We start from the raw sequence: 27,235 nt of genomic DNA on the forward strand, positions 1-27,235 counted from the left end.
ATGCTGATAATTCTTAAGTAAGCCTAGGTCCTCAGAAAACACTTTGGGGAAACTGTTGCAAACATCCATACCTCCCACCGAGGGATCCACTAAAAGGACCTGATCGGGACTGTTGGGGTCTAACTTAATCCCGAGTTCCTTCTGGTGTTTCCATCCTAACAAGTTAGACCCCTTCTGGGTAATGTATATCTTGCCCACCGTGTTCCTTCCTTTGAATCCTATTTCCTTAGTGGTCATGCCTAGGAGGGGTATGGGGTCCCCATTGTAGCCTCCTGGTTGAATGTCAGGAGACTGTACCGTTTCTTCCCATGAGGGAAATAGTTGAGAGAATACCGTGGCATCAACAAGGGTGTAAGGGGAACATGAATCAGCAAAGACAGTTAGGGTTTTGTTGTCTAGGGTAATGTTGCAAGAGGGGAATTTGTCAGTATTGTCTTTGTCGTTCAGTTGAAAAATTAACTTGGGATCAGGAAATGATTGGGGCTCGATCTCCAACACCGCTTTAGAGCGCTGATCATGACAAACCCTGGATAAATGTCCTTTTTTTCCACATTTGTGGCAGACAACAGAACGTGCTTGGCATATTGGGTTATTGGCTAAGTGTGTTGGGCTCCCACACCTGTAACATTTGAGTTTATTTCCCTGAGGAGGGGTGTTAGCTATCTTACTTTTGTGATCTTTGCTTATGGCATTGACCTCCGTGGTTTTGCCCCCTTCACCTTTCATTTCAACCATACAATCTGCCGTGTGCTCAATCCCTACCGCTATATCGATGGCTTCCTTGAGGTTGGGATTGGCTACAAGAAGTCTTTCCTGAATCTTATGATTGTTGGTGCACCTGACCAACTGGTCTCTAATAAAGGAATCCTGAAGGGACTCAAACTCACATGTGTTCGCTAGACCCTTTAAGGCTGCAATAAATGGCTTAACCTTCTCATTTTTTCCCTGTGTTCTTGAGAAGAATTTATGTCTCTCCAACACTACGTTTATCTTCTTACTGAAATGTTTTTGTAATTTACTTACTGCCGCCAAATACACATTTTCATCATCATCACTATCACTTCCCCCTTCTGCATTAGTTGAAATGTCATCGTAGACCTTGCGTCCCTCAACACCCAAATTGTGTAACAAAGTGTGTAACTTGCGTAAATGAGAACATTTCTCTCCCCCAATAGCAATAAGATAGGACTCCAGTAACCCAAACCATTGTTTCCAAGGCAGAATAGGTTCTCCCGCCTCGTTAAGGAACGGTGGGGGCTGTGACATATTAGCAGCTGCCATGACACAGGAAGGTGGAGAACACAACCCAAAAAGACCCTAATTGAACTATGGAATGTGGAGCGGAGCAAAAGCTAATATCCTCACAAATGTTTTACACCCTTGCCCCTGCAAAACTCCATGCACATTTAAATGAGGAATAGAGCAGTACAGATCAAAAGCAACAGTGCAAGCTTGTACAATCATCAACAATACAAGGAATATAATCACAAAAAACTGCAATTATATGGCGAAAAATCACCACACAAGGGAAATCATACGAGCATGTGTCCTCCAAATTAAGTAACTAGAAGCTGAGCTTGTCAGCGTGAGCAGACAACCACGACTAAAATGATGAAGACTGTGCCCATCAGTGACAAAACTACATGCAGCTGTGCCTGTCAGCGTGAGTTGACAGGCAGAAACTCCAAAAGCTGTGCCCATCAGCGAGAAGGAAGGATAAGCTCGAGGTAGTATACCTCCGCACTCACGTGGTTAAGTGAGGCTAAACCTTGTAAATTGAAAATTTTCCCCACAACAGGACTGTGTGAAAGAGTCACGCTGCCACCTGGTGGATAGGCTCCGAAGCGCACCGCCTATTCTCCTCAGCTGAGAGAAATTGACGATCAGCTGTTAGCACACGGAAGGGAAGGCCCGGCTCCAGTCACACATCTAGTCAGAGTGGCTGCTTCAGAGGAAATCACCACAGAACTGTCACCTTATGCCCCCACAGCGAGGAAAACCACCGCGTAGACGGAAAGGAATGCTCGGTTCCAGTTCCACTGGTGTCAGGATGGCTGCGTCAGAAAGGTCTCACAGAACTGCCGCCCAAGCTGACACAGCGACGAAGACAGCTGCTCTGACGTGACCTGGCCCAGACTTGACTAACACAGCGGCAAAGAGGGGAAAACCTCGATACAGGCAGGCACCGTCACACCCCCAGCCGCGTTGAGACCAAGGCGGCAGCGCTGACGTGACCTGGTCAAAAGCCTCACTGAAAGCAGGCTCCGTCACACTTCCAGGCAACGACAAGAGCGGCAGCGCTGAGGGGCCAAGGCAGCAAAGGTTACCTCGTGAGGCACAAAAGCACAGAAAGCGGCAGGAGTGCTTCACTCGGAGGCAAGCAGCACTAGGAACAAACTTTCTAAAGAAGTCAGAACGAAGGAGGAATAGCGCTTCCCATGGAGAGTTGGAAAGGAGGCACAAGGCACCGGCACAATCTTACTTGTTCTTTGCAGGTAAAATCACGAAGTACTTCCATGCGCCGACAGGGCAGGAAAACTGGATTAGTTGAAGAAATGGGGGTGGTGGTGAGCCGTCCCCACACAGCAAACGTCGCCAGTGTTATAAAGAAGACGAGAAGTCAGGTGAAGGGTAAGTCTTCTTTATTCGTCCATTCACCACCACAGGATCCAGCAGACAGCTGAAGGGTGCAATAGAATGTTGGTGACAGGGAGAGGGAGGAACCAAAGGAGGAGAAGGAGGGGGGGGGGAAAGGAACGTACCAAGTAGCGATTACAACAGTATCCTTTCAGGTAACATGACATCAGCTTCTTATCCCTGTTTCTGCACTACGTGTAGCCCCGCATCATTTTCCCGACACAATGCTTTTTTCGGAAGGACTGGAAATGTTAATATATGGTGAGTTTGAGGGCGGTAGTGCCCAAACCGGACACCTAACCAGGACACTGTAAGGACAGTTTTACTCTCATGATATCAGTAACAAGCAATGTAGAAGCAGAAATGTTTCCTTTCAGGCTGTAGTCAATAATAAGCAGTGCAGAAGTGAAAGGCATATGGCAATGCGCACCCAATAGGAAACATTATTATGTAAGATTCTGCACAAGCAAAGCAGACATGATGAAGGGCTCTCAATACTCTGCACATTACGTTAATGTATACGAACACCAAAGCACATAGGGCTGTTAGATATACTGTGATTACTTTGATTATTGATTATTATCATCCAGGGCTTAATTTGTAAAATAGAAAGTGTTGGGGCTGAAAGTATGGCTTAGAGGTCCACAACTCTGTTCTTTCTTGTCTCAATACTGTTGATTCCCACCACACACACAATGCCCATCACAGTCTAGACCACCTTCTGCCATGGCATGGCCCTCAGATGATGGGCAAATACTCCACGTTTTGTCCTGCTTTCCATCTGGTCATCTGTTGAGTCCAAGTAGAAGCCTCTTATGGTGCCTCCATCACTTCTTGCAGACCTCTTGTCCAATGGGGTGTTTGGACAAAATATTGAGTCCAAAATATTGTCGAGAAAAAATAATGTGTCAAGACCATCGAGGACAAGCTATTGTATAGGTAAGTTTCTATGCATGTGTAAAGTTGTACTATACTTAACACAACATATATGTTACATGACGATTTATATATCTTCAAGATGTGTAGATGTGGAGTTTAGAATAGTGAATCTATACTTACCTATTTGCACCTTCTCGATATTTTAATCTCCATATTTTTGACACAATATACTGTCCACACAATATTTTTGTCTTCTATATTCTGTCAGTGATCCGTCCAATGGTGCTTAAGTAACAGAATCAATCCTGTCCTCAATGCTGTTCCTGATGTGCTGAGGAAGTTCTGGCTTCCGGACATAGAAATAAATGGTTATATTCGTTCTCTTATCACTCAAAGGAGAGTGAGGGGAAAAAACAAAACATTTGCACAACGTCCATGCATTCTCCATGACCCCACGAGCACAGTACATTATCTTATCACTCAGCAGTTGACTAATCAAAACTTTAAACTAACTCATGGTATATGGAAACGTCATCCAGTGCTGACTCTTGATTTCCAATTGTCTCACCCACATCCTGCAGGCAGAAATCTGGAATGAGGAATATCCGCCTCTCTCCCATACTTCAGCTAGCATGCATTGACGCTGTACTTTTTTTGCAGAGGCGTGTGATAAGATATATATATATATATGAAGAAATATTAACAGCTGGGGATGCTGACTTCCTCAAGGCCATGCAACAACTTCAGGATGAAAATAATGGAGATGTGAGTGTAATGAGCCAAGATATGATTCAACCAGGGGGTGGTTCACAAACTAATTTCAAAATTAAATCCACTTTCTGCCCTATGATGCTGCGTGACAATGTGGACATATTCCATGATAATATTACATCAGAACTGAAAAAGTTACATTGTTCAACTTCACATGCCCCCAAAAAGTATACTAAACAAGACAATGTATACTTTCAATTAATGAAAAAACTACAAGCAGATAACAATATTATCATCCGTCAATCTAATAAAGGGGGCAACGTGGTCCTTTGGCCACGCAAGCTGTACATGGAAGAGGCTCTCACTCACCTTAACAATAGGGACTGCTACAAGCGCAGAGATATACAAGCAGTCAAATCTTCCTGGAATGACTTTTATACCAAATTGACAGCCTGGAAGTCTGCAGGATTATTGACTTTAAATGAATTTAAGTTTTTAAAAATTGAACATCCCATCATTCCTGTGATTTATTTTATACCTAAAATTCACAAGGATGCATGTAGACCTCCGGGTAGATCTATTATTTCTGCCCAGGGCAGCATTATGGAAAATGCATCCAAATTTGTTGATTTTTCCTTACAGGATCATGTAAAGAAATTGCCTTCGTATGTACAGGATACTGGGGATTTCTTAAACAAGATTAATCATGTCAAATGGGAACCAGGGTATGTGTTAATTTCTTTAGATGTAGCTTCACTATATACAAGCATTCATCATAAGGACGGCTTGAAAGCTGTAGAACACTTTTTGAGCACACGACCTATGAATAGACATTTGCACAACAGAATGATTTTGACAATGATTTCTACCTGTTTGGAGAATAACTTTTTCCTGTTCCAAAACCAGGTTTTTCAACAAGTTAGGGTTGTTGCCATGGGGGCTTGCTTCTCTCCGAGTTATGCCTGTTTACATATGGGACTCTGGGAGGAGCAGGTCCTCATGGCAATACATGGCGAAACCCTAAAATCCCAGATTGTATGTTGGTATAGGTATATCGACGATTTGTTTTTAATTTGGAAAGGTACTGAACAAGCGGCACACGATTTTATTGAAAAATTGAATATCAATAATTTAAATCTTAAATTTACTGCCCAGATGAGTAAGAGCAGTATATTCTATTTGGATGTGGAGGTCTTTGTACAAAATAATAAATTGGAAACAAGACTCCATAGGAAACCCACATCCGGCAATACAGTCCTTCATGCACAGAGCCACCATCCGCCACATTTAATCAACAGCATCCCCTTTGGGGAGATGCTGCGGATTCGCAGAATCTGTAGCTCAGACAGGGAATGAACACAAGCACAACATGAGTATAGAGAGAGATTCCTGGACAGGGGATATTCTGGAGATATTTTGGATAAAGCTATGACCAAAGCTAACAAAATACAGAGGTCGGACGCACTGAGGTATAAAGCCACTACAGGTATAAGCCAAGATCAGCCCACACGACTAATACTAACGTATAACACACAGCATAAAACATTACGTAAGATAATTAACAAGAGTTGGCCCTTAGTGTGTAACGACCCAGTTCTAGGAAAAGGATTGACCAAGTCCCCTAGCATCGCGTTCAGAAAAGCACGTTCCATGAGTAGTTCTCTAGTTAAGAGCAGCCCAGAGACCAGATCTACCAAAACATGGCTCAACAACAGGAAGGGATTCATCAAATGTGCCTCTTGCAAAGCCTGCATATATGGTATCAACACACACCTATACCAAACGCCATTTCAGCCCAAACCAGTTAAAATCACAAAAGTTCTTAACTGCAAGACCGAATATGCGGTATATGTGCTGGAGTGCTCTTGTGGCCTGCGTCACGTTGGGAGCACGAAACTGCAGGTTCACAAACGAGTGCTCCAGCACATTAGAGCCATCAATAACAGCGATGCCGCTTACCCGGTGGTGAGGCACTTTAGGGAGAATAATTTGTCTCATCTCAAATATTTTGTTATAGATACGGTTTTGCCACTGAGAAGGGGTGGCAACCGGGATCAACTATTGAGACGAATGGAAACAAGATATATCTTAGAACTAGACAGTAAGGCACCCCAGGGGTTAAATGCGAGTGAGGACTTTTTTACCTGTCTTTAATAATGAGCTACCACTTGCAGTTAGTATAGTTTGGATGCACTGCCGCCTCCTGACAAAGTAGATAATAGAACTGATGATTTTAAAACTATGTGGAAAAAAATGTCTTTCTTTTTATATTTACATATCCATTCACGGCTGTGATTTGGTGTAGTATAAATGAAAGCGCAGTTTGCACATAACACAACGCACTTTCTTTTCCCACAAGATGATTATTGGGCCCACTGGGGCGGACAATTTAGAATTTTCTTTGTATGATATATGTCCTTTACGGTGCAATAACCTGGTCATTAACAACCTAAGTTGTTAGCAGTAGCAATCGGAATTTAGGCCTGAATTGAGCTGCGAATGATGGAGCTATGTATGTAACAACTTTAGCCATGTACTCTGATAGTCAGGATTGGACATGCAACTATGCTGCTAATTCTATCGGATTTACTGGTTTTACTGTTATAATATTTTAGTTTATGGTTTTAGCATTTTTATCAGATTTTATTAATGCTATAATTTTTTACTCATGAATATTTATTTATATATTTATTGGGTTTAGCGCTCTTTGCACTATGATACTTATCATTGTACTGTATTGCGTTAAAGTTTGCACTAGCATTGGGATATATTGCACTTGTAGGACAATATGTTGTTTATTTCTATGAATTCTTGTGGGAGTGTCTTAACACATATTTTTGAGCACTAGCACTTTAAAGAGGTTAAAAAACTCTCCGTTGGCGTATCATGTGATCAAGGCCTCTGCGAGGCTGAAACGCGTAATGGCGATGGTGCAGGGCGTTTGATAATAAAACTTCGAATGTGCACTGAATTTTGGGTCTATCTTCGTCTTTGAAAATGCTGTTGGTGACGGAGGAATGAAGATATATATATATATATATATATATATATATATATATATATATATATATTCACAGAAAAAACCATAGGTTTCAGGCACGTTATAGTTAGGAATTAGCATTTAAAAAACCTCAGAAATTCACTGAAAAAACCATAGGTTTCAGGGGTGTTATAGTTAGCTGGACTTTTCACTTGTACAAAACCATTGATTCCCCCGTTATAGTTAGTTCAGCTAACTATAACTCGCGCGCCCGCAATGCACTGCTGATGACGTCACATATTACATCACTCATGACATGGTCAGTGACATCACTCATGACATCACTGATGACATCTCAAATGACATCACTGATGACATCACTGATGACATCATCCAGTGAATGTCTGTTTTTCTGAAAATTAAATATGTTTTATATATGTATATCTCAAGGTCGATGGAAGAATAAATGGGTATATAAGTGTCTAAATGGATGATTTGTTTTTGAAAAATTGATTGTGTAACTGACTGATTAAGTGTATCATAGTAAATACATGGCTTAGTGAGCAATGTTTAAATATGTAAATATCTGTATCAGTCTCTCACTTTGTGTATAAGTGGCTGCATGGGTTGGTGAGTAGCTACATGGGTGTCTATATAGGTTATTAGTTGGTTTTTTGAGTATCAGTCTGAGTGTCTGCATGGTTCGGTGGGGGGTATCACGTAGTGCATAGGTGCATGAATGAGTGACTCACTGTTTGTATGTGTTGAAGACAGCATGTGTGCAGGACTGTATGGGTGGATGAGTGTGTGTATGGGTGTGTTAGTGAGTGAATGACTGTCTCAATAGTGTCTTTATGAGTAACTACATAGGTTTTAAACTAGTATATGTGACTATTGGTGTATTTTAGTGAGTATATGTGAGAGTGAGAGATTGAAAGAGTTCCTGTATAAATAAGCATGTGTTTCTATAAGTGATTGTTTAAAAGACTAAGTATGTGTAAGTTTCCGTAGAAGTAAGTGTGGTGGTGTGTGTATAACTGTATATGCAAGTAAATGTATGTTTGATTCTTTATTAGCATGAGTGACTATGTGTGTGAGTAACTCTATGGATGAGTGGCATTGTGTAACAGGATGTATAGGTGTATGAGTACATATGATGAGTGAGTACATGTATGAGTGACTGTATAGGACTGTTGGTGGATGAGTGGATGTGTATGTGGATCTTAGAATTACTGAAGAGGTTGTTGTAACTGGTATTGGTATGTCCATTGTTTTGAAAATTTTAATCTCTATTTTTGAATGTGTGTATCAAAGGTTATATTAGGGTGAGAGGAGGTCTGCCACTCTATCACAAGGATGATGTCATCAGTGATGTCATCAGTGATGTCATTTGAGATGTCATCAGTGATGTCATGAGTGATGTCACTGACCATGTCATGAGTGATGTAATATGTGACGTCATCAGCAGTGCATTGCGGGCGCGCGAGTTATAGTTAGCTGAACTAACTATAACGGGGGAATTTCAATGGTTTTGTACAAGTGAAAAGTCCAGCTAACTATAACACCCCTGAAACCTATGGTTTTTCACTGAATTTCTGAAGTTTTTTAAATGCTAATTCCTAACTATAACGTGCCTGAAACCTATGTTTTTTTCTGTGAATTTCAAAGATTTTTTAAATGCTAATTTCTAACTATGCCTACAGAGATAGGACATGTGAAGAAAGAAGAAAAAATGCACAGAAAGAAAAAAACAGAAGTGCAGAAAGAAGCAACAGAAGTCCTCAAAGACGAAGAAAAGTGCAGGAAGAAGGATAACGTGCAGAAAGAACAAAAAGAAGAGCAGAAAGAATCCTTGTTGCAAAATCATCCTGTACCCTCAACTTTTTCAGATGGATACTGGTGGTAACTGAGTCTGACTAACCAGTCCTAGAGCCAGTGCTATGTTAAAAGACACTTAGAATACAGTGAAAACACCTACATACACTAGGGAACATTATGCGTTGGGGTCCCCCTGTGATTAGCATGACCTCCTCTGTAAGCCCCTAGTATATAATAGGGTAGGGAGATTAAAACTACCTCTTAAAACAGGCCACAGGGCGTTTTTGCACACGTTAACTCAGGCCCCGTCCCCTCCCTTCACCACTGTGTAAACACGCCCTGTGTCCGTTTTTAGTTGGGAGATTAAGTTCATTTGAATCCTGAGGGTCCCTAGGGTCCAACTAGCCCACTAGGTACCTCCAGTAAGTGCCACAGAGCTGCGTTGCAGAGAGGTGTAAAAAGTGGCACAGCCTGGACCACCTCTCTGCAATGCAGCTCAGTGGCGCTTACTGGAAGCACTTGGTGGGCTAGTTAGCCCCCAGGGGCCCTCAGTATTGAAGGGAAATTATATCCCCAATTTAAAACGTGCAATAGTGCGTGTTTGCACACGTTAACTCAGGCCCCGTCCCCTCCCTTCACCACTGTGTAAACACGCCCTGTGTCCGTTTTTAGTTGGGAGATTAAGTTCATTTGAATCCTGAGGGTCCCTAGGGTTCAAACTAGACCACTAGGTACCTCCAGTAAGCGCCACAGAGCTGCGTTGCAGAGAGGTGTAAAAAGGGGCTTGGCCTCAGAACACCTGTCTGCAGCGCAGCTCCCTGGCGCATACTGGAGATGCCTGTTGGGCTAGTTGGCCCTCAGGGACCCTCAGTATTGAAGAGGAATTAATTCCTCAACTTACAACTCACCAGGGGCGCGTTTGCAGAGTGCTGCAAGGAGGGGGCGTGGCCTCCAGCACGATGCCAGTCTTTTATTTACTTTAATTTTTTAAGAAGGGGGGCTGTGTGGTTCCCCTTCTTATTCTAATTTATTGGCCCTGATGACCCCATCCCCCAGGGCCTGTCTCCTAATTATATTTTTTTGACCCCAATCCCCAGGGCCGGCCACTGTTTTTTATTATTTTTAAAAAATATATATTTATAGACACACCTAGGACATGCTGGACAAACCGTACGTACCTATCACCATGACGATTTGAGTGATATTCATTAAAAGGCGACTATGCATACAATGAATCCATGTGGAATGTATTTACACCACTAGTGAAGCTCTGACATGTCTGATGCCCTACCGTGCCTAATCCCGGTAGACATCCTTGTCGTTTATTTATACAAACATGGGTAGCTATTGACGGGCACATTTAATACACATGCACACCAAGCCATTCAAAGGGGATTCGACAAAAATTCGACCAAAACTATGTAAGAAACCCCCCTCACGGTTAATAAAACACACATCCACTGCCGGATATGTAATACTTTTTATTTTACTCTCTGGAAAGGGGACGAACATCACTTGAGAGTCACAGCGTGCTCCTGGCAGAGCCCAATGCTGTGTTACACCCACCATTGCCTGCCGAGTGCCACACACCTCTGTGTTGTATTCCACCAGCTAGTGCATATGCTATGACACTCTCTAGCCCATGTGCACTGTAACACCACCCCGTGAATATGTCATGCCACACTTGTCTTCGCACGGGTTATATTGCCCCATCTAACGTGCCTTCCTCGATGCCTATGTTAAAACGCATAGTGCTATGCCATACATATTACAATCTGGGATCCATATCTTTGTCACAGTGCATATGCAACGTTACACTCCCCAGCACATATTTTATATTACAACTTTAGAGACTAGTTAGGTTACACAACACTGCCCTGTGCATATTACACTCCAAGGCGCACATCGCATAGCACGCGCTAGTGCCTGTGCTATCTCGCGCTCTCCAATGAATCTGTCATTGCGCACAATGTATTGCATATTATATTTCACGCCCGGTTCATCTTATATCACACTTTTTGGTGCATAGTTTATACCATACACTATATCTAGTTTTCATTTTCAATCATGCTCTCAGAACTATGTTCTATATAACACTGTGTTCACCTACCCTTTTCACGGGCATTACATTTTGTGATAGGGGGTGGAGGGTCAGGGGGTGTTTCTGCCAAGTGAGCCCGGAGTCACAGTCACAAACGTCCTCTTCTTCCTGAATAAAAGTGAGATTATGCTGAATACTTGTTCATATTTTAAGTAGTTCGCACAGACACACGTTTTAAAAACAATAAAGTTCCTAATACCCGCCTGCTCTGAACAGTTAGCTTGCTGCCCCATCCCCCTCCTCCCTATACTCTGTTGTGTGAATCCATGGACTAGCCTCCTCCCTCCTGCCATGCATGGTCTGATGTGCTGCCACTGCCCTCAATTTAGTATGATGTACCAGTCCCCTCCTCCTGCCCTCCATTGCCCAATTCTATGCCCCATCATTGACCTCCTGCTTAAACTCTTTGCTTAGCTTGCTGCCCCTATTCTCCTTCCCCCGCCCTCGGATGTCTTTGTGCATGCCCCAGCTCCATCCTTTTTGCCCACCATGTTCCATGGACCTGCCACTCCTATCTACTCTGAGTGTTCTGTTGAGCTGCCACTCCCCTCCCACCTGCCTAGCATTGTCAGATGACTGTAACCTGTCCCTGCCACCTCCACCCTGCCTGTCCACATGCCATGCCCCTATCCTCTTCCTCCTGTCCTACATGGTCCATTGTACTGCCACACCCTTCTGCCCTCCCTGGTCTGTTGTGCTGCAACTGCTCCTCCTGCCTGCCCCGTGCGGTCTGTTGTGAGGCCCCTTCCCCTGAACTTTCTTGTCTGTGCACAGGTCCTGACCCTCCCTTCTATCCTACATCGTCCTTTGTGCATGCCCCTGCACCCTCCTTCTTGCCCATCATAGCCATTGTGCTGCCAATAACCCTCCCACTTGCCATGCATGGTCTTTTGTGCCGCCATGGACCCTCCCACCTTCCCTGTGTGGTCAGTTAGCTGCCCCTGACCCCCTCCCACCTTCCCTCCATGGTCTGTGTGTATGCCATCACAGTCTCACTGTTGCTCTTCATGGTGTGTCTTGCTTCTAGTGCACATCCTGCCTGACCTCCATGGCTATCTTGCTGCTCCTGCCCTGCCCCCTTGCCCCCAGCCCTCTGTTTACATGTGCAGACCCCTACTCCCTCCCTCCTGGCTTGTCTGTTCCATTGTAATGCCCCTGATCCGTCCCTCCTGCCCTTTATGGTCTGTTATGCTGCAGCTTTCTCTCCTGTCTGTCCATTATGGTCAGCTAGCTACCATTGCCTCTTGCCCCTCTGTTCTCTGTTCTCTGTTGTCCATGTGCATGGTCCTGTCCCCTCCCTCTTTCTTTCTATGGATTGTTGTGCTGCACTCCCGTCCCGCATGCCCTGTGTGGTGTATTGTGCTGCTGCAAACCCTGATGCCTGCCCTGCAGGGTCAGTTTGGTGCACCTCTCCATGTCCCTCCTGTCCTCTGTTATCCAAGTCGATGTCCCTACCCCATTTCCTTCCATGATCCAATGTACCATACTTGCGAACATTTTGAACTTGGTAAGAGGGAGATTTTAAAAAAAAACTGGGGTATTGATTTTCCCCTTTGAGTTACATTGAAAAAGAGGAGATTGTAGACAGGAGACAGATCAAATAAAGCTCATTTGAGCTTAAAAACATTGGACGTTTCCTGGCTGAATCGGGTCTGTTGGCATGTATGGTTGTACTACCATTGCCTCTTCCTTCTGCCCACAATGGTCTATTACATTGCCACAGCCTCTCTTGCAAGTCCTGTATTGTTGGTTTGTTGCCCCTGCCCCCCTTTCCATTGCCCTCCATAGTCTGTTGTGCTGCCACGGCCCTACCTGCCTGCTCAGTGTGGTTAAATTGTTGCCTATGCACCCTCCTACCTGCCTTCAATTTTCAGAGTCCGTGCCCCTGGCCTCTGCCTCTCAACAGTATCCTAATGAACAACTAGATTGCTAACATTCTATATTTATTACAAAAGTGTGGAACGCCTGACGTCATCTTGATGTAATCAAAACTGTAATACCTAGAGCATTTCCTTTAGAAATTACATATATGAGAGGGTCTTATTGGCATCAAAATTATGGTTAGTGCTCTAAAAGACTAAAATAAGGACATATTTTCTGAGTTTTCAAATAGCGACAAAGCACTTTTAAATTATTTGTTATCTTTATGTTTTTTTATCCAGTTGACCACTTGATTAAATGTTGCACTTAGGGGAGAGGATGTGGTGTTACTTCCAGAACTGCAGACTTTGCAACTGGGGAACCAGGTTGGAGTTTCTGCTTCAGCTCGACATTCTGTGATTCTGGTCAAATCACTTAGTCGCCCCATGTCTACAACCAAAATGAATTTGTTCTTGTGTGATGTAACCAATGCTCATGTAAAGCACTCCAATACCTGACAAGTCTGCACTATATAACACTGCAAAAACACAAAATAATAAGTGTTTTGCACACTTCTGTCATTGGGCTATATTTGGGCTACATCTGGGTGATTATGGGCTACATTTGGGCTCTTTTGTCTCCGGTGGCCATCTTGGGAGATTTATTTGTTATAAAGTTTCCTAATTTCCTCATGTACTGCAGTCTCCTCAGTAGGAAATGCTTTCAGTTTTTTACTTTGATTCCATCATGAAGGTATTCAGATATGTCACACATTTGCCATAAATTCTGAAAGTTAGCACTCTAGTTGCTCATTAGATCACTGTAGTAAAACTACTGTTCATCATGGAAGTCTGCTCCTGGTATTAAAAGTGCATGTTTCAGTCTGCATGTCAGAATTTTTTTATGAAATAGAAGAGGATTTGAGAAGTCACTCAAAATGTGCCCTCATTTTCTTTCTTCAGCATTACTCATAATTTCTATGGCAAAATGAACCCCCTCATTGTGTTCCTTTTTAAATTAAATGTTTTAAGTGTTACCAGTTTATTCCAATCAAGATGGCTTCAGGTGTGCCATACTTTTGTCATAATGAAGACAGTAAGCGCTCTAGTTGTTTTTAAGAACACTCTGGGACATTCTGTCATTGGGCTATACTTGGGCTACATCTGGGTGATATTTGTGCTACATTTGGGCTATTTTGTCTCTGGTGGCCATCTTGGGAGACTTATTTGTTATGAACTTTCCTAATTTCCTCATTTACTGCAGTCTCCTCAGTAGGAAATACTTTCAGTTTTTTACTTTGATTCCATCAAGAAGGCATTCAGATGTGTCACACATTTGCCATAAATTCAGAATGTTAGCACTCTTTTTGCTCATTAGATCACTGTAGTAAAGCTACTGCTCACCAGGGAAAACTGCTGCTGGTATTGAAAGTGCATGTTTCAGTCTGCATGTCAGAATTTTTTAATGAAATAAAAGAGGATTTCAGAAGTCAAAATGTGCCCTAGTTTTTCTTTCTGCAGCACTAATCATACTTGTTATGGAGAAATGAACCCCCTAATTTTTTTCCTTTTTAAATTAAATGTTTTAAGAGTTACCACTTTAATCCAAGCAAGATGGCTTCAGGTGTGCCATACGTTTATCATAAGTAGGACTGTTAGCGCTCTAGTTGTTCTTTGGAACACTCTGGGAAGCTGCAGTAGAACACAAAGGAATCAACTGACAGTCTCTTGACAATGCCAAAATTAGAAGCAAGACGATTACTAGAGAGGAACTTTTATTCCCCAACAAAAGAGACAACTTAACCAAACACGAGCCTGCTAAAACAGATATGCCAAGAATGATTACAGGATTCAATGCATACCATGCTGCCCTACGTAAAATCCTGTATAGACACTGGAACAATGTAAGAAATGACCCTATCATAGGACCAGCATGTGCCAAAATCCCTTTGATCAGCTTCAGACGCGCTAAATCTATGCGCCAAGAGCTAGTGCGTAATGCACCCACGATTACCAAAAAACCAAATTGGTTTCAGACACCCAAGGGTTTCACCAAATGTAGCAAATGTAAGGCATGTAAACATGGTACTAACATCAAATTTGTACACATGCCTTTTAGAAACAAACCCTATGAAATAAGAGGGAGTTTCAACTGCAAAACTGATTTTGCAATATATGTTCTCCAGTGCACATGTGGTAAAAAATACGTAGGAAGCACCATTCACCCAGAACATGTTCGTATCCTGCAACACCTTAGAGCCATCACGAATAATGACCAATCATACCCTGTGGCCAGACACATAAATTCACAACACAATGGGAGATCTCAGGAACTATCCTATTTTGTTATCAACAGTGTCCAAAAAAACCCACGTGGTGGAAACAGACAACTGGCTCTAAGGAGACTTGAGTCGAGATACATTATTCTCCTCAACTCTAAAATCCCACATGGGATGAATGCTGATGAAGCGCTTAATGTCCATCTATAAAAATACCTCTACAGATTTCCGCCTCTCCGCTCTTCTCTGTTTCACCCTCAAGAGCGTTCAGTTCACACACGCCATATTTTCTTTGTTTTTATAATTTTTTCCGTCACTACTCACTCTCTACCTTAAACCGTCAATTTTTGATTTTTTTGTCTTAACAACAATCGCTTTTTTAATTTCTGCCCACTTGGGCGTTATTATCACCAAAACAGTCCTTGGAGTGATACTCAGTATACGCACACACCCAGTATACACACTTCACGCCTTACGCACAAAGGTTTAATCCATTTTGTTTTGGTTATTTATTAAATATACCATTGCATTAAGTAGACTGTTTTTTCTATAAGCGTATCCATGTCATTCAATAACAAATAAGTCAAAAATTTGTTGATTCTAAACGTATATAACTTTCCGTGAGGAATCTCGTATAGTAGGCATATACCAACAACCTACATTTGCATGAATAATATAGATTAATTTTCTATATTGTCTGTTTCCCCACCGTTTCTGGTTTTCTTAATTTCACTGCTATTATGCAATTATTAAATAATGGTACAGTGTTTTCTTTATTCGTAATGTTCATTACTTTATTTTGTTCTGACACCAAAAGCCCGCTAGGTCGGTTCCCTTGGGTTGCCATAACAACAACTCCAACATGACCTTTACTATGTCTATGATTTTTTGTTTGGTTGCTGTGACAACCGCAAGTGAGTGACGAGCCAACTGTGTATAAATAATTATGTTTGACCACTTGTGAATTGGATGCAGTGAACAAGGCGGCTGTTCCCGCCGAAACGCGTCTGTGCCACATTTGGAAATAAATCCTTCTCTGCTGAATCTACTCACGGTGTCGGTGCCTGTTTGTTGGACGCTGTCAGTATCGAAACATATATGTATATATATATATATATATATATATATTACCTAGGTAGTTATAGTTGGAATAACGTTGGAGCCGATTGATGAATCTTCGCGAAATTTTCCAAACTTTTGGCCAGCTCCGGTCCGCTCCTATCCTGAAAATTTCACGGTGGTTCGTCAAGCGGGGGCCGAGATAAAAGGGGGGTCCCAAAACGCGTTTTCCCCATGCATTTTCCCATAGGACCTGTTGACACAGCTACAGCCAGAACTGCTGAACGGAATTACACCAAATTTGGCAAAGAGGTAGTCCTCAGTTCAGACTTGTGCCTTTTGCTGTAAATGGTGTAAATCCGTCCAGTAGTTCCTGAGAAAATTAGAGTTTAAAAGATAGATATATCTGGGCGGAGCCTAACCACACATCTCATTGTGAGATCTGATTGGCTGTCAGTACTTCATCCAAGAAGTGTTGGCAGCCATCTTGGGACCAATATACATGATAGCACCTCATTAAAAAGCATTGCAGTTAATAGAAGGTTTTAAGACTTTAGTTACATTATAAATCATTTGTTAATGGTACCATACTCATTTTAGGAATCGTGGTGTGTTCTAAGGTGATTTTACCATGTGAAAAAGCCTTCTGCTGTGATATCATGAATCATGTTTGAGAGAAAACTATTTTCTCATACTTTTCCCACAGAGGTTTGAAAGGTGATCTATAAGCTAAACTGAGAGCATATTTTCTGTAAATTCACATTATCTTTCTCAGTCATGTGAGAATGAAGTCTGACATTCTCAGTAAAACATGTACATCCAACAAGGGCAGAGACTGTCAGTTGATTCCTTTGTGTTCTACTGCAGCTTCCCAGAGTGTTCTAAAGAACAACTAGAGCGCTAACAGTCCTACTTATGACAAATGTATTGCACACCTGAAGCCATCTTGATTGGAATAAAGTGGTAACTATTAAAACATTTAATTTAAAAAGGAACAAAATGAGGGGGTTCATTTTGCCATAGAAAGTATGATTAGTGCTGCAGAAAGAAAAATTAGGGCATATGTTGAGTGACTTCTCAAATCCTCTTCTATTTCATTAAACAATTCTGACATGCAGACTGAAACATGCACTTTGAATACCAGCAGCAGACTTCCCTGGTGAGCAGTAGCTTTACTACAGTGATCTAATGAGCAACTATAGTGCTAACATTCTGAATTTATGGCAAATGTGTGAAACATCTGAATGCCTTCTTGATGGAATCAAAGTAAAAAACTGAAAGTATTTCCTACTGAGGAGAATGTAGTAAATGAGGAAATGAGGAAACTTTATAACAAATAAGTCTCCCAAAATGGCCACCAGAGACAAAAGAGCCCAAATGTAGCACAAATATCACCCAGATGTAGCCCAATTATAGCCCAATGACAGAATGTCCCAGAGTGTTCTAACGAACAACTAGAGCGCTAACAGTCTTACTTATGACAAAAGTATGCACACCTGAAGCCATCTTGATTGGAATAAAGTGGTAACACTTAAAACATTTAATTTACAAAGGAACCGAATGTGGGGGTTAATTTTGCCATAGAAATTATGATTAGTGCTGCAGAAAGAAAAATTAGGGCACATTTTGATTTCCCAAATCCTCTTCTATTTCATAAAAAAATTCTGACATGCAGACTAAAACATGCACTTTGAATACCAGCAGCAGACTTCCCTGGTGAGCAGTAGCTTTACAACAGTGATCTAATGAGCAACTAGAGTGCTAACATTCAGAATGTATGGCAAATGTGTGACATATCTGAATACCTTCTTGATGGAATCAAAGTAAAAAACTGAAAGCATTTCCTACTGAGGAGACTGCGCTAAATGAGGAAATTAGGAAACTTCGTAACAAATAAATCTCCCAAGATGGCCACCAGAGACAAAAGAGCCCAAATGCAGCACAAATATCACCCAGATGTAGCCCACATGTAGCTCAATGACAGAAGTGTGCAAAGCACTTATTTTTTGTGTATTTCCAGTTTTATATAGTGCAGACTTGTCAGGTATTGGAGTGCTTTACATGGGCATTGGTTACATCACACAAGATCAAATTCATTTTGGTTGTAGACATGGGGAGATTACGTGATTTGACCAGAATCACAGAATGTTGAGCTGAAGCAGAAACTCCAACCTGGTTCCCCAGTTGCAAAGTCTGCAGCTCTGGAAGTAACACCACATCCTCTCCCCTAAGTGCAACATTTAATCAAGTGGTCAACTGGATAAAAAAACATAAAGATTACAAATAATTTAAAAGTTCCTTGTCGCTATTTGAAAACTCAGAAAATATGTCCTCATTTTAGTTTTTTAGAGCACTACCCATAAGTTTGATGCAAATAAGACCCTCTCATATATGTAATTTCTAAAGGAAATGCTCTAGGTATTACAGTTTTGATTACATCAAGATGACGTCAGGCGTTCCACACTTTTGTAATAAATATAGAATGTTAGCAACCTAGTTGTTAATTGGGATACTGTTGAGAGGCAGAGGCCAGGGGCACGGACTCTGAAAATTGAAGGCAGGTAGGAGAGTGCAGAGGCAACAATTTGACCACACTGAGCAGGCAGGAAGGGCAGTGGCAGCACAACAGACTATGGAGGGCAGTTGAAAGGGGGGCAGGGGCAACAAACCAACAATACAGGACTGGAAAGAGAGGCTGTGGCAATATAATAGACCATTGTGGGCAGAAGGAAGAGGCAGTGGTAATACAACCATACATGCCAACCGACCCGTTTCAGCCAGGAAACGTCCATTGTTTTTAAGCTCAAATGGGCTTTATTTGATCTGTCTCCTGTCTACAATCTATCTCCTCTTTTTCAATTTAACTCAAAGGGGAAAATCAATACCCCAGGTTTTTTTTCAAAATCTCCCTCTTACCAAGTTCAAAATGTTCGCAAGTATGGTACATTGGATCATGGTAGGTAGGAGGAATTGGGGTAGGGACATGGACTCAGGTAACAGAGGACAGGAGGGACATGGAGAGGTGCACCAAACTGACCCTACAGGGCAGGCATCAAGGTTTGCAACAGCACAATACACCACACACGGGAGTGCAGCACAACAATCCATAGAAAGCAATAGGGAGGGGACAGGACCATGCACATGGACAACAGAGAACAGAGGGGGAAAAGGCAATGGTAGCTAGCTGACCATAATGGACAGACAGGAGAGAAAGCTGCAGCATAACAGACCGTAAAGGGCAGGAGGGATGGATCAGGGGCATTACAATGGAACAGACAAGCCAGGAGGGAGGGAATAGGGATCTGCACATGGAAACAGAGGGCTGGGAGCAAGGGGGCAGGGCAGGAGCAGCAAGGTGACCATGGAGGTCAGGCAGGATGGAGACCATGGAGGGAAGTTGGGAGGGGGTCAGGGGCAGCTAGCTGACCACACAGGGAAGGTGGGAGGAGCCATGGCAGCACAGAAGACCATGCATGGCAAGCGGGAGGGTTAGTGGCAGCACAATGGCTATGATGGGCAAGAAGGAGGGTGCAGGGGCATGCACAAAGGACGATGGAGGATAGAAGGGAGGGTCAGGACCCGGGCACAGACAAGAGAGTTCAGGGGAAGGGCCCTCACAACAGACCGCGTGGGGCAGGCAAGAGGAGCAGTTGCAGCACAACAGACCAGGGAGGGCAGAAGGGTGTGGCAGTAAAATGGATCATGGAGGACAGGAGGAAGGAGATAGGGGCATAGCATGTGGAAAGGCAGGGTGGAGGTGGCAGGGACAGGTTACAGTCATCTGACAATGCTAGGCAGGTGGGAGGGGAGTGGCAGCTCAACAGAACACTCAGAGTAGATAGGAGTGGCAGGTCCATGGAACATGGTGGGCAAAAAGGATGGAGCAGGGTCATGCACAAAGACATCGGAGGGCAGGGGGAAGGAGAATAGGGGCAGCAAGCTAAGCACAGAGGCTAAGCAGAAGGTCAATGATGGGCCATAGAATTGGGCAATGGAGGGCAGGAGGAGTGGACTGGTACATCATGCTAAATGGAGGGCAGTGGCAGCACATCAGACCATGCATGGCAGGTGGGAGGAGGCTAGCCCATGGATTCAGACAACAGAGGATAGGGAGGAGGTGGATGGGGCAGCAAGCTAACTGTTCAGAGAAGGTGGGTATTAGGAACTTTATTGTTTTTAAAATGTGTGTCTGTGCGAACTACTTAAAATATGAACAAGTATGCAGCATAATCTTACTTTTATTCAGGAAGAAGAGGACGTTTGTGACTGTGACTCCGGGCTCACTTGGCAGAAACATCCCCTGACCCTCCACCCCCCATCGCAAAATGTAATGCCCGTGAAAAGGGTAGGTGGACGCAGTGTTATATAGAACATAGTCCTGAGAGCACGATTGAAAAGAAAACTAGATAGAGTATATTATATAAACTATGCACCAAAAAGTGTGATATAAGATGAACCGGGGCGTGAAATATAATATGAAATACATTGTGCGCAATGACAGATTCATTGGAGAGCGCGAGATAGCACAGGCAGTAGCGCGTGCTATGCGATATGCGCCTTGGAGTGTAATATGCACAGGGCAGTGTTGTGTAACCTAACTAGTCACTAAAGTTGTAATATAAAATATGTGCAATGTTGTGTAATGTTGCGTATGCACTGTGACAAAGATATGGATTCCAGATTGTAATATGTATGGCATAGCTCTGTGCGTTATAACATAGGCATTGAGGAAGGCACGTTAGATGGGGCAATATAACCCGTGCGAAGGCAAGTGTGGCATGACATATTCACGGGGTGGTGTTACAGTGCACATGGGCTAGAGAGTGCCATAGCACACTCACTAGCTGGTGGAATACAACACAGAGGTGTGTGGCACTCGGCGGGCACTGGTGGGTGTAACACAGCATTGGGCTCAGCCAGGAGCACTCTGTGACTCTCAAGTGAGGTTCGTCTCCTTTCCAGAGAGTAAAATAAAAAGTATTGCACATTCGGCGGTGGATGTGTGTTTTATTAACCGTGAGGGGGGTTTCTTGCATAGTTTGGTCGAATTTTTGTCGAATCCCCATTGAATGGCTTGGTGTGCGTGTGTATTAAATGTGCCCGTCAATAGCTAATGTTTGTAGAAATAAACGACAAGGGTGTCTACTTGGAGAGTACCCACCGGCGGGGGCGCCGGGATTAGGCACAGTAGGGCGTCAGACACGTCAGAGCTTCACTAGCGGTGTAAATACATTCCACGTGGATTCATTGTATGCATAGTCGCCTTTTAAAGAATATCACGCAAATCGTCATGGTGATAGGTACATACGGTTTGTCCAACATGTCCTAGGTGTTTCTATAAATATATATATTTTTAAATAACAAAAATCAAAGGCCGGCCCCGGGGGATAGGGTCCCCAGGGCCATTAGTGGCCTGAGGAGGGGGCAACGCAGCACCCCTCCTAAAGAATTTTTTTAAAAAAGGCCATGACCCGGGGGTTGGGGTCCCCGGGGCCGATTTAGGCCTTGGGAGGGGGGCCACGCGGCCCCCTTCCAAATTTATTTTTTTAAACAATACAATTAGGGTGCAGGCCCTGGGGGATGGGGTTCCCAGGGCCAATAAATTAGAAAAAGAAGGGGGGCCACACAGCCCTCCTTAAAAAAATAAAATAAATAAAAGACCGGCATCGCGCCGGAGGCCACGCCCCCTCCTTGCAGCACTCTGCAAACGCACCCCTTGGCCAGTTGCAAGTTGGGGAATTAATTCCCCTTCAATACTGAGGGTCCCTGAGGGCCAACTAGCCCAACAGGTATCTCCAGTATGTGCCAGGGAGTTGCGTTGCCGACAGGTGTTCTGATGCCATGCCCCTTTTTACACCTCTATGCAACGCAGCTCTGTGGCACTTACTGGAGGTACCTAGTGGACTATATTGCCCCTAGGGACCCTTAGGATTCAAGGGGACTTAATCTCTCAACTTAGAACGGCCACAGGGCGCGTTTACACAGTGGTGAAGGGAGGGGACGGGGCCTGAGGTGACGTGTGCAAACACGCCCTGTGGCGCGTTTTAAGTTGGGGAAATAATTTCCTTTCAATCCTGAGGGACCCTGGGGGCCAACTAGCCCACCAGTTGCTTCCAGTAAGCGCCACTGCTCTGCGCTGCCACTTTTTATACCTCTCTGCAACGCAGCTCTGTGGCGCTTACTGGAGATACCTAGGTGCATATCAACAACAACCGGCGATAATTATCGCTAAGCGCACTTAACACTAGGATAATTATCGCCGGCTAGCGTGGATTTTTATCGCTGAGATAGCGTGCTCTTAGCAACGCTTATCTCAATAGCGATAAAAATCCTCACGCTAAGTGGCTAACGTGAGATTATTGCTGGAAACCCAGCGATAATCTCACGTTAGATTGTTGATAGGGACAGACAAACTTAGCCATGATATCCTCCTTCCATAGGATATCATGGCTAAGTTAGAAAAATACCAGACATAAAAAAGCAACGTTAACCGAGGTTAGCGCTGCTTTTTTCGTCTCTAACAGGGTTAGCGATATTCTTGATAATAGGAGAAATGTTGCTTAGCGACATTACTCTGGAACGCCTCCTTTGCATCTCATTAGAGATGCAAGGGGAAGCGTAGAGTAAAAGGGTGCTAACATGCCAATTTGGATGTTAGCACCCTGATGTTGATAGGGTGCTAGTTTTATCTCTGCTTTTTTGGCTTTTAAAGCCAATAAAGCAGAGATAAAGCCCTTGTTGATATGCCCCCAAGTTGGCTAGTTGGACCCTAGGGACCTTCAGGATTCAAATGAACTTAATCTCCCAACTAAAAACGGCCAAAGGGCGTGTTTACACAGTGGTGAAGGGAGGGGACGGGGCCTGAGTTAACGTGTGCAAACACGCACTGTGGCGCATTTTAAGTTGGGGAAATAATTCCCCTTCAATCCTGAGGGACCCTGGGGGCCAACTAGCCCACCAGGTGCTTCCAGTAAGTGCCACTGCGCTGCGTTGCAGAGAGGTGGTCTAGGCCGTGCCCCTTTTTACATCTCTTTGCAACGCAGCTCTGTGGCACTTACTGGAGGTACCTAGTGGTCTAGTTGGACCCTAGGGACCCTCCGGATTCAAGGGGACTTAATCACCCAACTTAAAACGGCCACAGGGCGTGTTTACACAGTGGGGAAGGGAGGGGACGGGGCCTGAGGTGACGTGTGCAAACACGCCCTGTGGCACGTTTTAAGAGGTAGTTTTAATCCCCTGCTCTATTATATACTAGGGGCTTACAGAGGAGGTCATGCTAATCACAGGGGGACCCAAACGCATAGTGTTCCCTAGTGTATGTATTTGTTTTCACTGTATTCTGAGTGTCTTTTAACATAGCACTGGCTCTAGGACTGGTTAGTCAGACTCAGTTACCACCAGTATCCATCTGAAAAAGTTGAGGGTACAGGATGATTTTGCGACAAGGCTTCTTTCTGCTCTTCTGTTTGTTCTTTCTGCATGCTATCCTTCTTCCTGCACTTTTCTTCGTCTTTGAGGACTTCTGTTGCTTCTTTCTGCATTTCTTTTTTTTCTTTCTGTGCGTTTTTTCTTCTTTCTTCACATGTCCTATCTCTGTAGGCATAGTTAGAAATTAGCATTTAAAAAACCTTTGAAATTCACTGAAAAAACATAGGTTTCAGGCACGTTATAGTTAGGAATTAGCATTTAAAAAACCTTAGAAATTCACTGAAAAAACCATAGGTTTCAGGGGCGTTATAGTTAGCTGGACTTTTCACTCGTACAAAACCATTGAAATTCCCCCGTTATAGTTAGTTCAGCTAATTATAACTCACGCGCCCGCAATGACATCAGTTATGACATCACTGATGACATCATCCTTGTGAAAGAGTGGCAGACCTCCTCTCCCCCTAATATAACCTTTGATATACACATTCAAAAATAGAAACTAAAATGTTCAAAACAATGGACATACCAATACCAGTTACAACAACCTATTCAGTAATTCTAAGATCCACATACACATCCACTGATTCACCAAAAGTCCTATACAGTCACTCATACATGTACTCACTCATCATATTTACTTATACACCTATACATCTTGTTACACAAAGCCACTCATCCATAGAGTTACTCACACACATAGTCACTCATGCTAATAAAGAATCAAACATCCCTTTACTTGCATATACAGTTATACACACACCACCACACTTACTTCTACAGAAACTTACACATACTAAGTCTTTTAAACAATCACTTATAGAAACACATACTTATTCATACAGGAACTCTTCCATTCTCTCACTCTCACATATACTCACTTATATACACCAATAGTCACATATACTAGTTTAAAACATATGTAGTTACTCATAAAGACACTATTGCGACAGTCATTCACTCACTAACACACCCATGCACACACTCATCCACCCATACAGTCCTGCACACATGCTGTCTTCAACATATACAAACAGTGAGTCACTCATTCCTGCACCTATGCACTATCTAATACCCCCCACCGAACCATACAGACACTCAGACACTCATACTGATACTCAAACAACCAACTAATAACCTATATAGACACTCATGTAGCTACTCACCAACCCATGCAGCCACTTATACACAAAGTGAGAGACTGATACAGATATTTACATATTTAAACATTACTCACTAAGCCATGTATTCACTAAGATACACTTAATCAGTCAGTTATACAATCAATTTTTCAAAAACAAATCATCCATTTAGACACTTATATACCCATTTATTCTTCCATCGACCTTGAGATATACATATATAAAACATATGAAATTTTCAGAAAAACACACATTCATTGGATGATGTCATCAGTGATGTCATCAGTGATGTCATTTGAGATGTCATGAGTGGTGTCATGATTGATGTCACTGATCATGTCATGAGTGATGTAATATGTGACGTCTTCAGCAGTGCATTGCGGGCGCGCGAGTTATAGGTAGCTGAACTAACTATAACAGGGGAATTTCAATGGTTTTGTACGAGTGAAAAGTCCAACTAACAATAACGCCCCTGAATCCTATGGTTTTTTCAGTGAATATATATATATATATATATATATATAAAGTTTTCACGTAGTACCGAAGTACTAATGCACTCCTTCCAAATAAATCGCACACTCACGGGGCTTCACATCAGTTTATTCCAAATATCAAAGCCGCAACAACCCAACGCGTTTCGGCGGCAAGTGACCAAGGCGCTTGCCGCCGAAACGCGTTGGGTTGTTGCGGCTTTGATATTTGGAATAAACTGATGTGAAGCCCCGTGAGTGTGCGATTTATTTGGAAGGAGTGCATTAGTACTTCGGTACTGCGTGAAAACTTTATGGAATTGACAGGGAGCCTTGGACCCTGGGATTGCACTGCTGACTAGGTTCCGGCTACCTCTGAGGAAGTGCTCTTTCATATATATATATATATATATATATATATATATATATATATATATATATATATATATATTATCTACTGGCGGTCGCCAGTAGATAGTTATAGTTAGGACCGTGTTTCCATAGGAAATCTGCAACATTCTATTTGGAATAACTTTGGCACCGATTAACGAATCCTCGCGAAATTCTCAAAATAGGTGGGGTGCTCCGCTCCGCTCCTACCCTGAAAGTCTCGGGGGGATTTGTCAAGCGGGGGCTGAGAAAAAGGGGGGTCCCAAAACGCGTTTTCCCCATGCATTTTTCCGTAGGACCTTTAGTCCGAGCTACAGCCCGAATGGCTGAACAGAATTACTTGAAATTTGGCAGAGAGGTAGCCGTCAGGTCAGGGATGTGCCTTTTGAAGGTCTCGTGTAAATCTGTTCAGTATTTCCTGAGAAAATAGCATTTAAATCAATATATATATCTATAGGCGCGCTCCGAGCGCGTACCGTAAGCTTACCGTACGCGCACGCCGCCGTGCACGAGCGCGATTCTGATTGGTTGTTAAGATCTCAGTAAACATTCGAATCGGTCGAAACCAGGAAGTGTCGGCCGCCATTTTGTCTCTCGCAGTCTGAGGGGGTGAAAAACAAAGGTGGATAACGTGAAAAGAGGGCAGGCTGGACAGTTCCTGACCCCCTAGCCTTGGTCAGGGGGTCCCAGAAGGACCCCCAAGGGCAAAAATGTATTTTAATTTTTTTTCGAAAAATCGCCGAATGCGCGTAGCGTACGCGCACGGCGTAAACGGAGAAATTCCGCGAGGAAAAATTCCGCGAACTTCGCGTAACTATTAGCAAAACAATATTTTCAAAAAGGAAAGCTTAAAAAAAAATAACAAAAATTGTGAGGTAAGGTTGGCTCTTAAAAGAGCCGTTGGGTTAATACAGGGATGGAGGAAAGAAAGAATGGGAATATTATGAGCGTCTACAAACGTGCTGGTCTATCTTATTGTTAATAAGGGAAACACTGGTCTCCCCAAAAACAATAAGACCACAACACGTTGTACACCTCATTGAAACCCTCCGAAATCGAGGGTTAATGTCCAGAGGAGCAGAAGAAGGTGATGCTCCCACCTCAGAGGAAGGGCTCAGCTGAGCTGCCGATGATGTACTCGGCTGAGCTTCTGAGGTTGGGCTCCGGTGACTTACTGAAGAGTTTTCTTCAGTATGTCGAGCAAAGGTACTGGGATGTTTATCCCTAATGTGTCTCATCATAGAGTGATTTCCAAAGGAATACTTCTTCCTTGGATCTCCTCTAGATAAAACACGGTCACAAAGTGTGCAAGTGACCAATGGAGCATTGACCTTTTTCTGCCCCTCTGGAAAAGTAAAATACTCCCACACAAAAGAATCCTTTTGTTTCCTCCTTCTCTGTCTGATGATGGTGCTGCTACGCTCACTCTCAGAAGAGGTCTGCTGCTCTGCCATTGTATCTCAATGTCAATTCAGCTCCTTCTCC

The sequence above is a fragment of the Triturus cristatus genome, chromosome 2_2 (assembly GCF_964204655.1).
Source record: "Triturus cristatus chromosome 2_2, aTriCri1.1, whole genome shotgun sequence".
In the NCBI taxonomy this organism is placed as follows: domain Eukaryota; kingdom Metazoa; phylum Chordata; class Amphibia; order Caudata; family Salamandridae; genus Triturus; species Triturus cristatus.